Genomic DNA, 10,477 nt, shown 5'->3' with positions numbered 1-10,477 from the left:
TCTAAACAGTTTTTACATGTATAATACTTTCTATACTCTGTACAAGGTATATCTGATATTGCTGATAAAACACGCCGTAACTGCTTTCCCACCCAGACTACAGGATGCGTCAATGTTGAGGAGATTTAGCAGCATTCAAACACTCGCTATTATACCTCAACAGTGCTGACAGAAGAGCAATACACCCATCTCTGGCATTACATACTCTAGTGAAGCTGACAATACCCAGTCAGAAAACAAGATTTTGTTAATGTTCGGGTTTCAACCAAACCAACCTTTGTTTTGCCCACCCACCTCTTAGCTGATTTGTTGATTGGGTTTCCTCAGATACATTGAATGCTTGGGCTTGTAGAGGACATATGAGTACTTCCTGTGCTTTTGCTTCTCCACAGGAGCCTAGATGGTCAGTTAATGATGCATACCTCTCAACTTTCTGACATGGTAACGTGAGACATCCTTTAGCACAAAGTGTGTAGTCAAAAGACATACCCCTGCCATGCCCCTAAGTGATGCAGCCCATGATGAATTAATAAGCAAAAATGATTTGCAAAACCCAAAAGAGCTTTTTACATCACTATATTTCCTTTATACTGGCTTTTAATATATATAGATATAGATATATATATATATATATAGATCTAGATATCTATATATCTATATATATATATATATATATATATATATATATATATATATATATATATATATATATATATACTCTATCTATCTATCTATCTATCTATATATATATTAAAATTATTTTTAAAATGTCTGTGTGACAGGTTTAGTATTGTGTATCACTTCTGGTAGTTAAGTATTACATTTATTTTAGAGGCCTCTACATCTGTCCAGAATGAGAGGCAACTGACAAGGAAAGAGGGATAGAAGTATTTGGTTTCAGAAGAGGCACAGTCCCTCCAAATGAGGGGCAGTTAGAGGGTATAGTGGTGACACCATTTTGATGATTAGGTTAAGCAGTAAAAATCTTAGTTTATGATGAAAAGGGTGTAGCTTTTATATTGCTGATTTAATAAGTGTGCTAGGTTCATTAAAATATTGATTTTTAAAACAAAGGCACAATTGACCTTTAAAGTAATTCTATTTATTTTCAGAATACAATATTGAGAAAGAGGGTGATAACTTCTCTGAGGGAGGTATTCATCCAATACAGAGAAATTATTATACATTAATATGATTTCTGACAAATCAAAATGTATTAACCTGCATTTCTGCTTTCCAGAGAAGTACTGAAATGTTTTCCTTTGCTGCTTTTGAGATGGGTGGGCTCCTGCAATAATGGGCAAGTATGCACAACGAATTTGTTATTAAACCGTATTTCCACTTTTGAAATTGAATTTGAGTAAATCCCACTATATGTTGCTACGTGTTCCCATTCACACAGTATAACTAAAAATATTTTTATATATATTATATATATTATTATATTTCTTAGCTTTTAAGTCAGACATACATGAATAGAAATTCCTGCTGAACTGTCCGAATTTCGATCCATGTATGGGCAGGCCATTTGTACAGAAGTTGGCATATTTTTGATAAGCAAGTTATAGGTGGCAGCACTGATCAGTGTATTCTGGCAGCGGGGAAGTGCGGGGAGGTTTCCCCCATCTACCTTGAATGTGTGGATAGGGGAATTGGGTAATTTTTTGTTATTCAGTCCGCCGGTTCAATAAAAAAAAATGGCTAAAGCCAGCCATAGATGGTTTGAAACTAAATACGGCCATAGATGGTTCAAATCTCAGCCGGTTCAGCAGGGACCAGTTGTGATTCGAACCATGTATGGGCAGGCTGAATATTCCCAAGTTGATTGAATGATCAACTTGGGTACAACCAACTTGGCAGGTTTTAGATGCGATTATTGCTAGTGGCTATTATAGCCACTAGCAGTAATCATTGTGTGGTGTCCCTGCAGGAAAGAAATCGCTCCATCTATAGCCGGAATAATCTATGGGCTGCTTTATTTGTTTCTAACTATGGATTCCCTGAGCTTTAACTCATTAAATTGCAATACAGATGACTAGCTTCTAAAATTCGAACCCTTTATTAGGAGAAAAAGTCGAGTTTACAACTGATAATGCAGAACTACAATCACAGTACAGACAGGGTAATTATGTTAACCATTACTCTGCAGTTCCCTCTAAATATTTCAAAGTAGAGAGAGCTTCTTAGGATTTTTTGGCAAGTAAAAGCACTTTAAATGGTCATCTGCAGTTTTTTATGATTTTTGATAAATTTTGCTATGTTAATGGTAACATGTTACAAATATAAAGTAGGTGTTATCTCAAATTGTCTCTGAAATTGAAAATACACTTACATTCTAGTGCAGATCTCTCTCATCGCTCAATTGCTGTTGCTGGCATCTTTTGCCAGTCTTTCTCCAGAAAGGAAAGACATTAGCAGCAATAGCTTTGTAAATTCAGAATAAGGACTGTGTTGTTCTTGAGAAAGTCACCAAAACATTTGCTGTATTTGACCCATGTAACATTTATTTTGGATTTACAGAGTAAGTGTTGGTGATTCCATTCCTTCCATGGTGGTATAACACTGCGCCATCCATTGCTGTCACTATGAACACCATTCAGCTACACTAATCACTTTGGAGTGCAGCTCAGATCGGTATTACGTTGAGTCATTCTCTGTGTTCAGCATCTTCCAATTGTTGGGCAGCTGCTGCTGATAAGACTCCTGTGCATTCATGTTGTAGTTGCATTGTCCCGTCACCTGGACTGGCTGCTTTCTCAACAGTTTACAGATGTCAGAAGGCTACTGTGCCCTGCACATGAAAACTGCTAGAAGCAAAAATAAGATTTTTTGAAGAAACAAAACTGGCATGTAACTCCTGCCAAAAAAATCTCTACCTGATAAGTTTTACATTTTTTGACTTTAGTTCCATTTTAAAGTGGTTGTATACTCCATTTTTTAACTTTTACCTCCAGGAAAGCCTATAATAAGGCTTACCTGTAGGTAAAAAAAATATCTCCTAAACCTGTACGGTTTAGGAGATATTCCCCTCGGTATGCGCCGCTGACTGCAGCGGTGCATGCGCACAAGGGGATTCTCGGGCTGAAAATCCGGCAGTGGCCGGCCGGCCGGAATGAAATCTCCCGCGCGCATGCGCGGGAGTGACGATATTGCGGCTCCGGCCACTCACAGCGCCGGAGCCGCGATACCCGGAAGAAACGCAGAGGGAGCATGTCAGCTCCCTCGGCGTGGATCGGGCCAGATGTCGGGGCCTCGTTCTAAGGTAAGTATTTCATAATGAGCTAGTATGCGGTGCATACTAGCTCATTATGCCTTTTGCTTTGCAGGTTTAAAAAAAAAAAATGTGCGGGTTTACTACCGCTTTAAGTGTTTCTAAACCCAAATAATAAAATATATACAGTAAATATCACCTTTATGTGTATTGATTACTGAACAGGCAATTACAATTTTAAATTGTGCCCCAGTTACTTCCCCTAAAAGGGTGATAACGCGGCCTTTCTGTGGTATACATGCAGAAGGGTTGTCTTCCTTATCTGCACACTCCCACAGTAGACTTCAAAATGATATGTCTAAGCACAGTGTGCAACATACATTGAACAGAAAGCTGCACAACTTGGCAAACAGAATGTGCACAGCCTTATAGAGAAAAAAATAATCACAAGTAAAGACCTGCATTGTCAAAAAAAAAAAATCCTGCACAACAACATAAGACTGAGTGAATACATTTGAATGCTCCAGTCCTACTAAAGAAGTCACTGGCTTTGGACGTAACGCTTATAGGGGGTCATGCCATCCCATGACCATCTTACCACTGAGCTGAGAGTCATCATATGTGTTTGACACATGCATTTGAACTAGCGCAGGCAGCAGTGCTTTATTTTGTAAGTGCAATATTCTTTTATTTATTAAACCTTTTAAACAGAGAACTTTAGATACTGTTTGCTTCCCTTTTCTACCCATATACATTGGGTGTTCCTGAGTGCCTGAGGACCTGTGTACCCTTCCTATGGGAAAAAGAGGGGTGATGATCTGCTAAGAGTCTGTCAGAGCCCAGCTTTTATCCCCGAGGGGAACACGGCTTACTTTAAACTCCTGGAAAAGCAGAGGTCATGACTTTGAGGTGAGCAGCCAGTTTATATGATGGCTGAACTAGGAGCACTTCTATTGTATGGATTACAGTATCACAGTGGTGAATGCATATACTGATTGGACTTTAATTTACACTATTTGTGGACTATCATATTTGTTGCACATTATAATTGTATTAGGCCTCATGCACATGAGACACTGTTAAACACGCATTCAGAGGCAGTTAGACACTTTTTTCAACTGCCCCTGAACACATTCTATGTTATCCTATGTGTCCATGTACACAGTCTCGTTTTTTGGCGTTTTTATGCAGTTGCGTTTAACCTCGCTTTTTCAGAAGCAAAAAAATGGGTTCAGACGCAAAAGTTTTCCACGTTTCAGATGCAAAACGCGGCACCGCGTTTTGCCGCGTTTTCGTTTTTAAAGGTGACCTATTTTTTTTACATTAAAAATCCCCCAAATTATGGCAAATGATGAAAAACCATTAAAAAAATATTTTAAACAATTGCAATTGCAAGTGGACAATCCACAACTTGTGGCAAATGACATGGCAAGTGGACAATCCACAATTTGTGGCAGGTGAAGTGGCAAGTGAGGTGGCACGTGGACAATCCACAACTTGGGGCAGGTGACGTGGCAAGTGACGTGGCAAGTGGACAATCCACAACTTGTGGCAGGTGACGTGGCAGGTGATGTGGCAAGTGGACAATCCACAACTTGTGGCAGGTGACGTGGCAAGTGATGTGGCAAGTGGACAATCCACAACTTGTGGCAGGTGACATGGCAAGTGACGTGGCAAGTGGACAATCCACAACTTGTGGCAGGTGACATGGCAGGTGACGTGGCAAGTGGACAATCCACAACTTGTGGCCGGATGACGTGGCAAGTGACGTGGCAAGTGGACAATCCACAACTTGTGGCAGGTGACGTGGCAATTGGACAATCCACAACTTGTGGCAAGTGATGTGGCAGGTGACGTGGCAAGTGACCTGGCAGGTGACGTGGCAAGTGATGTGGCAAGTGACATGGCAAGTGACGTGGCAAGTGGACAATCCACAACTTGTGGCAAGTGGACCATCCACAACTTGTGGCAAGTGATGTGGCAGGTGACGTGGCAAGTGACCTGGCAGGTGACGTGGCAAGTGACGTAGCAAGTGATGTGGCAAGTGACGTGGCAAGTGACGTGGCAAGTGGACAATCCACAACTTGTGGCAGGTGACATGGCAAGTGACGTGGCAAGTGGACAATCCACAACTTGTGGCAGGTGACATGGCAGGTGACGTGGCAAGTGGACAATCCACAACTTGTGGCCGGATGACGTGGCAAGTGACGTGGCAAGTGGACAATCCACAACTTGTGGCAGGTGACGTGGCAATTGGACAATCCACAACTTGTGGCAAGTGATGTGGCAGGTGACGTGGCAAGTGACCTGGCAGGTGACGTGGCAAGTGATGTGGCAAGTGACATGGCAAGTGACGTGGCAAGTGGACAATCCACAACTTGTGGCAAGTGGACCATCCACAACTTGTGGCAAGTGATGTGGCAGGTGACGTGGCAAGTGACCTGGCAGGTGACATGGCAAGTGACGTAGCAAGTGATGTGGCAAGTGACGTGGCAAGTGGACAATCCACAACTTGTGGCAGGTGATGTGGCAAGTGGACAATCCACAACTTGTGGCAGGTGATGTGGCAAGTGGACAATCCACAACTTGTGGCAGGTGATGTGGCAAGTGATGTGGCAAGTGACGAGGCAAGTGGACAATCCACAACTTGTGGCAGGTGATGTGGCAAGTGACGTGGCAAGTGGACAATCCACAACTTGTGGCAAGTGGACCATACACAACTTGTGGCAGGTGACATGACAAGTGACGTGGCAGGTGACGTGTCAAGTGGACAATCCCCCACTTGTGGCAGGTGACGTGACAAGTGACGTGGCAAGTGACGTGGCAAGTGGACAATCCACAACTTGTGGCAGGTGATGTGGCAAGTGATGTGGCAAGTGGACAATCCACAACTTGTGGCAGGTGACGTGGCAAGTGACGTGGCAAGTGGACAATCCACAACTTGTGGCAGGTGATGTGGCAAGTGATGTGGCAAGTGGACAATCCACAAATTGCGGCAGGTGAAGTGGCAAGTGAGGTGGCACGTGGACAATCCACAACTTGGGGCAGGTGACGTGGCAAGTGACGTGGCAAGTGGACAATCCACAACTTGTGGCAGGTGACGTGGCAGGTGATGTGGCAAGTGGACAATCCACAACTTGTGGCAGGTGACGTGGCAAGTGATGTGGCAAGTGGACAATCCACAACTTGTGGCAGGTGACATGGCAAGTGACGTGGCAAGTGGACAATCCACAACTTGTGGCAGGTGACATGGCAGGTGATGTGGCAAGTGGACAATCCACAACTTGTGGCCGGATGACGTGGCAAGTGACGTGGCAAGTGGACAATCCACAACTTGTGGCAAGTGACGTGGCAATTGGACAATCCACAACTTGTGGCAAGTGATGTGGCAGGTGACGTGGCAAGTGATGTGGCAAGTGATGTGGCAAGTGACATGGCAAGTGACATGGCAAGTGACGTGGCAAGTGGACAATCCACAACTTGTGGCAAGTGGACCATCCACAACTTGTGGCAAGTGATGTGGCAGGTGACGTGGCAAGTGACCTGGCAGGTGACGTGGCAAGTGACGTAGCAAGTGATGTGGCAAGTGACGTGGCAAGTGACGTGGCAAGTGGACAATCCACAACTTGTGGCAAGTGATGTGGCAAGTGGACAATCCACAACTTGTGGCAGGTGATGTGGCAAGTGGACAATCCACAACTTGTGGCAGGTGATGTGGCAAGTGATGTGGCAAGTGACGAGGCAAGTGACGAGGCAAGTGGACAATCAACAACTTGTGGCAGGTGATGTGGCAAGTGACGTGGCAAGTGGACAATCCACAACTTGTGGCAAGTGGACCATACACAACTTGTGGCAGGTGACGTGGCAAGTGACGTGGCAGGTGACGTGTCAAGTGATGTGGCAAGTGGACAATCCCCCACTTGTGGCAGGTGACGTGACAAGTGATGTGGCAAGTGACGTGGCAAGTGGACAATCCACAACTTGTGGCAGGTGACTTGGCAGGTGACGTGGCAAGTGACGTGGCAAGTGGACAATCCACAACTTGTGGCAGGTGATGTGGCAAGTGATGTGGCAAGTGGACAATCCACAACTTGTGGCAGGTGACGTGGCAAGTGACGTGGCAAGTGGACAATCCACAACTTGTGGCAGGTGATGTGGCAAGTGATGTGGCAAGTGGACAATCCACAAATTGTGGCAGGTGACCTGGCAGGTAACGTGGCAAGTGGCGTGGCAAGTGGTGTGGCAAGTGGACAATCCACAACAATCCACAACTTGTGGCAAGTGACATGGCAGGTGATGTGGCAAGTGACACGCTAAATACAAGTACGCTGCTGCTCTCACAGCTGCTGCTACTCACTCTGATCTCACAAAATGGCTGAAATAGTTAATAATACTAGAAAGGTGAAGAGAACCAGGTCAGGCAAGGATTTAACAGCACACCTCATCCCAGTTGTATCAAATATGGGAAAGAAGAGAGGGAGGTAAATGGGATTATTGTGGTGCTGATAGGGATGAAAAGAATAATGTATTATAAAGATAAAAAGATATTTTATTAGATATAGTAAAAACAGCCACAGTGGTACAGTAAGTTCAAAATTTTGAAACCAATAATTTTGGCTCCCCTGAAGAAGCCTCTGTGTAGGCGAAACATGTCGGGATTTCATCTGAATAGCCAAGAACCTCTTTATCTAAACTAACTGATGGATTGTGATCATTGTTTGTATGGATATTAATATTTGTAGTTTCAAAATTTTGAACTTACTGTACCACTGTGGCTGTTTTTACTATATCTAATAAAATATATTTTTATCTTTATAATACATTATTCTTTTCATCCCTATCAGCACCGCAATAATCCCATTTACCTCCCTCTCTTCGTTCCCATAGTTAATAATACTGTTTTTTTGAGCTTGGAGAGGGTCTATGATGTTAGCTTAACTAAACGCTTCTAGACGCAAATGCGGTAAAACGCTGCTAAATCGCTGTAAAAATTGCACCAAAACGGGCGTTTCTAAACGCCGGTTTAAAAACGTGTCCAGCAGAGTTTGCACCAGCGTCTCGTGTGCATGAAGCCTTAGATGTGTACTTGTGCACTTTTTTTATATTTTAGTGTTGATATTCAGTACAAGAGACTTATTTTTGTTGTGCTACACTGTTTTCTATTCATGGTATTGATAAGTGTTGTGATTTCACTTAATTGGTGTCAGCTGGCAGCATTATTTTTATTTTTACTTCATATATTTGAGCATAGGATATATGTATATATAGTGGTTGCGCTAATTGATTTTAATATTAGAACAGCAGGAGCCATTGGCTCCTATAAGGAGAGAGTGAGGGTGGGGCCAACTCAAGAGCAAGCCCCCACCTACACCCTGATAGGAAGCAGCTTCCTATGTTGGCACATGGAGAGGAGGAGGAGTCAAGAGCAGCAGCAGGGGACCCGAAAAGAGGAGGTCCAGGGTCACTCTGTGTAATACCATTGCACAGAGAAGGTAAATATAATGTTTATTTATTTTTCTAACCTTTGCATCTGCTTTAATATTACAGCACAATGGTACACATAGCTTAGCTTGCAACTGTGGCAGATAACTGTTTTAACACTTCCACAAAAATAAAAAAATAAAAATCTTTGAAGCAATGAAGCAGTGTAAATAGCTCACCTCGCCAAATTATGGGTGTAGCCAAATTGCTCTAACAGTAGAAGAGGCTTAAAGGGGCATGGTAAATACAACCTAACATGCAAATGTCCTGTAATTGTTGACCATAGCAACGAATCAATGTCATTTTAGCAGTGCGGAGATGAAAACAAAGATTCTGCTGGATTGGGGCAGCAGGTCATTTTTGTGTAAGGAAACTTTTCCTATGTGAATTTAGTGTCAGATTTGCAGTATAAATTGTACCTAATAATCAAAATAATGCACTCAAATCTGCAATATTGAAAAAAATCATAAACTGCCTAGGTATTTGCCATTTCAATCTAACAAAATAAAAATTGAACCCTTGCTTTAGACACCTCCCTTGATATATTCATTTTATTACAAAAGCATTTCTAACACCATTTTTATTGACAGTTGGAGCTGTGATTCTATTCTGGTGTACTGTAGCACAACTCAAAAGTATTTAAAAAAAAACAATTGTCTATACGAAATCACTATTTAGAAGAAAGTAGATATGCTGTATGCCTTCAGGTAAACTTTGTTTTCTTACTTAAAAAGAATATAAACATGTTTTCTTCCCAAATAAAGGTAATAAATTATTGAACAAATGTTCAACAAATGTTAAAAAAATAAATAAAAATGTTAAAAAAAAATAAAAAAAATAAAATGTTCAACAAATGTTACTATAGCAACCGATTAGAAACTACTACTGGCTTTGTTCTTCTAAAGTGGATTCTAATTCTGGCTCCTACATTCCCTTTTAGAATAGGCCAAAATTAATTATCCATTTTTACAAGTTTACAAAAATATAAAGTGGTCTTTCACAAATTGCAACTTATAACAATTGTTTGTGGCCTTCGAAAAAAGCAAACTTGGAGCACCACTGTAATTCTCATAGTTCCTTATGTTCAGGCTAATTAGGAATTGATTAAAAGGACCAAAATGGTAAACAAAATGTGGTTTATTACAGTAGCAAGGCAGGGACCATAAAAATATTCTGTTTGGTAATGAAGAGCAGCACACAAAGTCAGTGTTGCAGCAGACTAAGCTGATCGTGTAGGTGTATTGGAATGTGTGTCACATACAAGCTTTCCTTAATGCTTCCAGTCAGAACATAAAGTATGATGAGAACCACTGCAAACTGCAGTCATTTGTAAAATGACTTCGCTAATTATCTTACCGGCAGCAGATCCTGCTAAAATCATAGGTTTCTGATTAATGAGGCATCGGAGGAGACTTTTCTTACTATATATGTAATAACCTTAGAAACAAAGTAAAATGTTGTTTAGATCCAATTTGCACTGACCCTGAGCTAAGCAGTAGTGTCCCTAGGTTATTCTATAGTCAACCTGTGTATGGATTGATAGAATCTGAAGAAAGCAGAACTCCCTAATCTTAGTATTGTTGTTTGCCTCTGTCTGTATGGTCAACCACTAGGAGGATTATCGCCAGTGGTGCATGCTGGGGATGGTAAAAATATTTGGAAGTGACCTTGGAAAGCTTTCTTGCCTCCCAGGCTCTGCTTGGTGATATGTATGCGGCTGTGTCATTGGTCCTCCTGGCCCTGCTGCCTGGGTAGAATGTGCCATATTGTAGATGAGCCCAAGCC

This window comes from Lithobates pipiens, unplaced genomic scaffold (genome assembly GCF_037356315.1).
Source record: "Lithobates pipiens isolate NorthernLeopardFrog02 unplaced genomic scaffold, aLitPip1_a1.2 Scaffold_3, whole genome shotgun sequence".
NCBI lineage: Eukaryota > Metazoa > Chordata > Amphibia > Anura > Ranidae > Lithobates > Lithobates pipiens.
Note: the sequence above shows the minus strand (reverse complement) of the source record.